This window comes from Micropterus dolomieu, linkage group LG06 (genome assembly GCF_021292245.1).
Source record: "Micropterus dolomieu isolate WLL.071019.BEF.003 ecotype Adirondacks linkage group LG06, ASM2129224v1, whole genome shotgun sequence".
Classification (NCBI taxonomy): domain Eukaryota; kingdom Metazoa; phylum Chordata; class Actinopteri; order Centrarchiformes; family Centrarchidae; genus Micropterus; species Micropterus dolomieu.
Window position 1 is genome coordinate 6036959 of NC_060155.1, and position 6258 is coordinate 6043216.

The window sequence follows — 6258 nt, forward strand, 5'->3', positions numbered from 1 at the left end:
TAGCCCTGTAGGCAAACTGCAGGGGGTCCAGCAGGGGGCCTGTAATGTCCTTCAGGTGGGCCAACACCAGTCTTTCAAAGGACTTCATGACTACAGATGTCAGGGCGACGGGCCTGTAGTCATTTAGTCCAGAGATGGAGGGGTTTTTTGGGACCAGGATGACTGTGGAGCGTTTGAAGCAGGAGGGAACTTCACACAGCTCCTGTGATCTGTTGAAGATCTGAGTGAAGATGGGGGCCAGCTGGTCCGCACAGATTTTCAGGCACGATGGTGAGACACTGTCAGGTCCAGGAGCCTTCCGGATCTTCTGCCTTTGGAAGAGGTGGCTCACGTCCTCTTCACAGATCTTGAGTGCAGGTGAGAGGTCAGAGGGGGAAGGTTTGAAGATGGTGTTGGAGCGGGGGAGAGGTGTGACAATGGGCTTTTCAAACCTACAGTAGAAACCATTCAGCTCGTCTGCCAGTCGTTGAGTACCAGCAGTGTTGGGGGATGGTCTCTTGTAGTTTGTGAGTGTCCGTAGGCTTCTCCACACTGAGGCAGGGTCGTTGGCTGCAAAGCTGTTATTTAGCTTTTCAGCATAGCACCTCTTTGCAGCTTTGACCTCTTTAGTCATTGTGTTCCTGGCCTGGTTGTACAATGCTCTGTCCCCACTTCTGAAGGTCTCCTCCTTGGTCTGACGAAGCTGCCTGAGTTTCACTGTGAACCAGGGTTAGATTTTGATATAATAGAATAATAAAATATAATTTTTATTTATTGGCTTAAAATAATCCTTCTGGTTGTTTCCTCTGCTTCATAATTTAAACCCCCTCTCTGGTCCGGCACTAGGACCCTGAGGGAGGCTGCCTTTCATCGCTGCTCTGCCGAGCTGCTGAGCTGCTGAGCAACGTTCCTACCTTTTTATATACCGTCTATGGTTCCTACACACACAGCGACACACAAACATGGTGAAGTAAGATTGATTCAGCGTAGTGAGTGATACAGTTACAGTTATCTAACATTGGCTAGCTAGCTACAGTAAAGTTAAAATGAATCAACCAGAGTTAGCAGCTCTTTGAATCCTGGTCAATGAGAGACGGTTAACTAACAGATTTCAGGATTGATGATAGAGACTCTATTGTCACTGTATGCAAAATACAACGAAATGTAGTTTAGAGCAAAACATTGAACGTAGCAGCTTTAAAATAGCACATAAGCAATAAGCAATCAATGAGGATTTTGATTAAATTTGCTATATATATAAAAGAAATCCTGGAGAAGACGCACCAAAAATGTTTTTGCTTCCAAACCCCATGTAACATTACAGTAACTTTTGTTCAACAGAGGAGAAATGGAAAAACAGAGTATGTCTGTTGCTTTTTATTTATTAACATCTTGTCTTCTTCACTGGTTGTTGACATAAGTGTAGTTCTAATACAGTTACAAAAGATGCGAGTGCAAAGATTTTGCAAGTGCAAATTACGCATACCCTGGGGGCTAAGCCCCCCCATCTTTCAATCCGTCCCTGGATGATATTACATTAGAAAAGTTGATCTACAGGAAAAACATATCTGAAAGCAATAAAGAATGCCTGAGAGCATTACTGCATTATATTCTATTATAGTTTTAGATTTTGAATTGTCACCTGCCACCTGAATTTTGTGTTTCCCTTTAAATAAATAGAATAATTTTCACCATAAAATGGTTCAGAAAAATGAACCAGAATGCAGGAAATAACTGTTTAATGCTTAATGATTTCATAGAATTCAGTGTTGAAGATCTCTTAAAAATAGTGTCAAAATATCGTCTTGTCTCAGTCTCATGAACCAAATATCGTGTCTCGTATCGTCTCGTGAGCTAAGTGTCTCATCACACCCGTACCTCAGATACATATTTTATCAAGAATTCATATCTTACGCTGCTCAGATCTTGTTTTCACGTATTACTTCTCAAAATATAGCCAGACCAAATTATAACAACTACTCAAATTTTTACTAAATTTTTACAGTTAATTAAGACTGTTAATTTAGTAATTACATCAGAATAGTATACTTCTAAGATTTTATGAAGAGCAAGAGTTAATCATCTAGTATTTAGGTGTATAGTCAGGGTTCTTGTGGCCAAAGTGGCTAACATGCACCAGTCAAATAAGTTTCCAAATTTGGTTCAAGTAAAGGAGAACATTATAATGTAGGCACAAACATGCACAAACATCCCTGCGGTCTCACGAGCAGATGACGGACCACTTATTGAAACAGTAGTTGGAATATAAAAAAGACATCCTTACACAAGCTCATTATCTTTTTTATCACTGTCATTCCTCTCAGACACAAAATAACAAACAGTCTTTCTCTCCCCTCTCACTGTCTCCCTGCCTCACATAAAAAATTGACAGAAGATAACAAGGCAAAAGATAACTGAAGCTGCAACTTGAAGGAGAGCATGGAAAGGTGCAAGTTAATAAGGAGCAGGAATGAGAGTGGCTGTAATGGGTTAGCTCAGTCCATCAAAAAGGGACTCAACATAAATAAGACATTCCTCTTTTGTTTGATGATGAAAATAGTTTGTCTAGTTTCTAACACCTTAGATAGAAGAGTTCCTTTTTTAACTAATAAAGTGTCTTGTTTTACCTTTGCTTCTTCTGCTTTTCTGTCACGACATGTGAAAATGTGACTTACCTGCAGTAAAACCAATGGTTGATCTGATGCTGAATGTCAGTGATTTATATTGGTTGGGTTCCCTTTTTGCTTCACTGTGTCCTGATCCTGTTAAATATTGTATCTGATCTGTCGAGACAAAATGTTGTTGTCCTCCAAAGAATGTATGAATGTGTGACTAGCTAAACTGTAACTTCTTGGTTTGGTTACTAAGTCCATGACAGTGCAGTGAGCATACTGAGCATGTGGACTGACCGGGGACAAGTGGATTAGGAGTGGTTTGAGGAATTTATATTCACATTTTAGACACTTTTTGTTTTTGCATTATGTCAAAGTTGTGAATACAGGCAATGAGGACAGGACCCAAATGCAGATTCAGAAATTGATTGACCAGATTAAGGTACATTCGTTTGAAGGCAGACAGGCAGGGAGGTACAGGTTTCAGATTTCAGGGTGAAGGGTTCATGTTGCAGGTTAAGGTCCAGAGATAAGAGGCTTAAAGGCAAAGGTATGAAGCGACAAAGCAACTATGGCAATCAGCCTCTAGAACTTTTGGAATTGATTCTGTATACAGGTGCTTCTCAGAAAATTAGAATATTGTGGAAAAGCAATTTTCTTCCCGTAATTTAATTCAAAAAGTTCAACTTTCACTTATCTTTACGACTCATTACACATAAAGTAAAATATTTCAGGCCTTTTTTTGTTTTAATCTTAATGATTACGGCTTACAGCTCACAGAAATCAAAAATCCAAATCTCAAAATGTTAGAATAAAGAATCTAATGAATAATAATAATAATAATAATAATAATAATATATACCTTGTCATTAGTCAATTTGAGTTCTGTCTCTGAAGGGTCACGGCGAGAATATTTTAAAGGACTATTTTTACATTCCTCACAATACTTTTCTTCTTCCATTCCTTCTAAACCAAAGCCTTGGCATGCTTACTGCTGATCATAATATCTCAATCATAACCTGACTTTGTGGAATGAGCTGGTGTCTTTTGTGCTACGTGCTAGAGACAGGGCAGTCTTACTGTGCTCTCTCACTCTGCTGTGTGTCCTCCTCTACCTCTGCCCAACAGCACACATGAGGTCCTTCTGTTGAGCCCATGCAGTCAGATACAGAAAGGAGCACACACACACACACACACACACACACACACACACACACAGGGCTATAGAGGTTTAACACTGTGATCTTAATTTCAGCTGTCTATTATATTGGTGTATGTTTTGTAGAACAGTTTTCACACAAATTTGCTTCTAAATTCCTTCTACATTCCCATCTCTGTGACTTATTAGTCACATTCTAACACATTCACCCTTTCAGGCCATTATCAGGAGACATCACCTGCTGACAAGTCGTTGACCTACAATAGTGCATTGACTGTACAAGTTCAACATGCGTAAATAAGTACAATCTGGAGTACACTTGGCAACATGGAGCCTATTTCACAGCCTGTAGACTTTCAAGAAAATACTCAAATTATTGTTTACACGCTGTGAAATGATCAATTATCATGCGGTGGGCTGTTCTTTTCTTATACATGTATCAAAACAATCACGCGGTGCATAATGAACTTTCTGTGTAACAACACAGTGACAAGACATAACAATGCTTCAACAATCATTCATGTGACACATGAATGGTATGGTGCATAATGTCCAATTGTGAAGTTTTGCCCGTGGTACAGTGAAACTTATTTTGGTTCAGATTTCCTGGGGAACAGGCTGGGTACCAATTTGAGGGCGCTCAGTCGTGTGTAGAGTGAGTCCTATTCTTCTTTTAGCTGGTTCACTTGGACTCATAGCTGGTGGTAGTGAAGGCCGTGCTCGATCTCGCCTGCTGCTGCGTTTGCGCTGTGTTGTCTCACGAGGCACCATAGTGGAGTGGCCTCCTCTGGTGTTGCACTGGCTGTGAAGAATTATTTAATTTGCTTGCAACTGTTTCTCACTATTACCAATAAGTGAGCTTTATCCTACTGTTTGTAGGGTGGAAACTTTAACTATTGTCTCTATTTGAGGAAAGTATCTGTCTTTTTCAACATGATTTTTCTTTCTATTTGCTTGCGACTTAACCCTTCTAACCCTGTGTCCCCCTGTATATCTGTGCATTGAATGAACATTGCCATTGGACGTACAAATAGTAAATCTTAAAATAACACTCCATTATCCATTAGTGCACTAAAGTTCTTCCGTACTTAAGACTAGTTTACTAATAATACTAACAAAAACAGAAACAATACATAAATTAAGTGTTCAACACACGTGTCTCTTAAGTTAACATTGCAGTTGCTTAGTTGTTCCTGTGGAATACATGACAAAGGTCAATCATAATTTAATGCTCACAATCATAAAATTTAAGCATGCGGTACCAATGGGCTGCTGAAGTTGCTTTATAAAGGCTTCAATGAGACTTCTCCTTTTGGCATCTTTAAAATCAAGCCTGAAAGATTGCCTGTCATTGCATTTGCTATGCTAAGGAGCTCTGCTCTGGCTCCTCCCAGAGCAGACAGGGATCTCAAAAGAGTTATAATATAATAACAATCCCACTAGATCCCCTTTTCTTAAAACTCTGTTTAAAAACACAAGGAATGCATTTCCCAAATTTAGAATGAACATTCCTAGATGTTCTGATCCCTTTTGCTGAAATGTAGTACTAAGTAACAGGTGGCTGAGTAGCACAGCAGATTTATAAACTCAGTGTAGCTGTGCTAATTAATCAGTTATTAATGACATATCCTATGTTTTAAACTCTGGAATCACCTATTCTTTGTCTGTCTTTAATTTGGATTTAACATCAGTCCCTTATTCGTTTTTCTTCTCCTACAAATTATCAATGCTCCTACTCCCAAACTCTTTCAACGTTGTAACTGTTCTTTTTCAGCATATGTTGCAGTTTTCAAGGCCCCTGACATTCTGACCATTTGTAATGTTGATCGAGAAGAGCACTTCCCTGGTGAAGTATCTGTCAGCACTCGGTCACATGTGAGAGCATTATGGCTGGAGCTCATATTTGCTCTGAAGCCTTCTTGACCTTTTAATCTTTGTGCTTTTCAGTTTCACAGTCTTTTAGGTGGTATTTGTCCTCTTTATGAGTTGACTGTACAACTTTAGTGCACTAGAAAGACGCTGACATCAGTGGAGGATCAGTGGATGTGGAGGTTGGAATTATTTTATTGAAGCAAACTCTCAAAGGAATGTTTATACAAACTAATAACTAACTCAGGAGACAGTGAACCAATAGTTGAGAAATTACAAAAAACAGTTACATTAGATGAATGTTTTTTAACCTAAAACAAAATTAATGGCCCTCAATTCCAATCCCTTCTATAGCTACTTTAACAGATATTATTTGTATGTGGCATCCTAGCTCCTACTTCAGGCTTAAAATATTAGGTGCTGTGCTGATTTAATTCTTTCTACATCTAACTCATTCTCTTGTCCATGTTTCCTAATTTACAAATGTTCTTTAAAATCATGTTTTAATGCAAGCAGTATTCATGTATGTGTTTTTCTATTTATTAAAATCGTTCCTGCTAATTCATCATCACTTGCCCTAAACACTATCCTGTCTTGTGTGTATGTATTGTTCTATCTAATGCAGCCTAGTGTGTGTAT

The 6258-nt window shown here is 38.9% G+C and overlaps 1 protein-coding gene across 1 annotated transcript in view; it reads right to left on the reverse strand.

Moving 5' to 3' along the window:
* Positions 1–3279, reverse strand: part of LOC123972163 (acyl-coenzyme A thioesterase 6-like) — a 186849-nt gene extending 183570 nt beyond the window's left edge. The window contains exon 1 of the mRNA XM_046051453.1: positions 2655–3279. The gene's annotated coding sequence lies outside the window, so the exon portion shown is untranslated. The remainder of the gene's footprint in view (positions 1–2654) is intronic.
* Positions 3280–6258: the final 2979 nt, after the last annotated feature.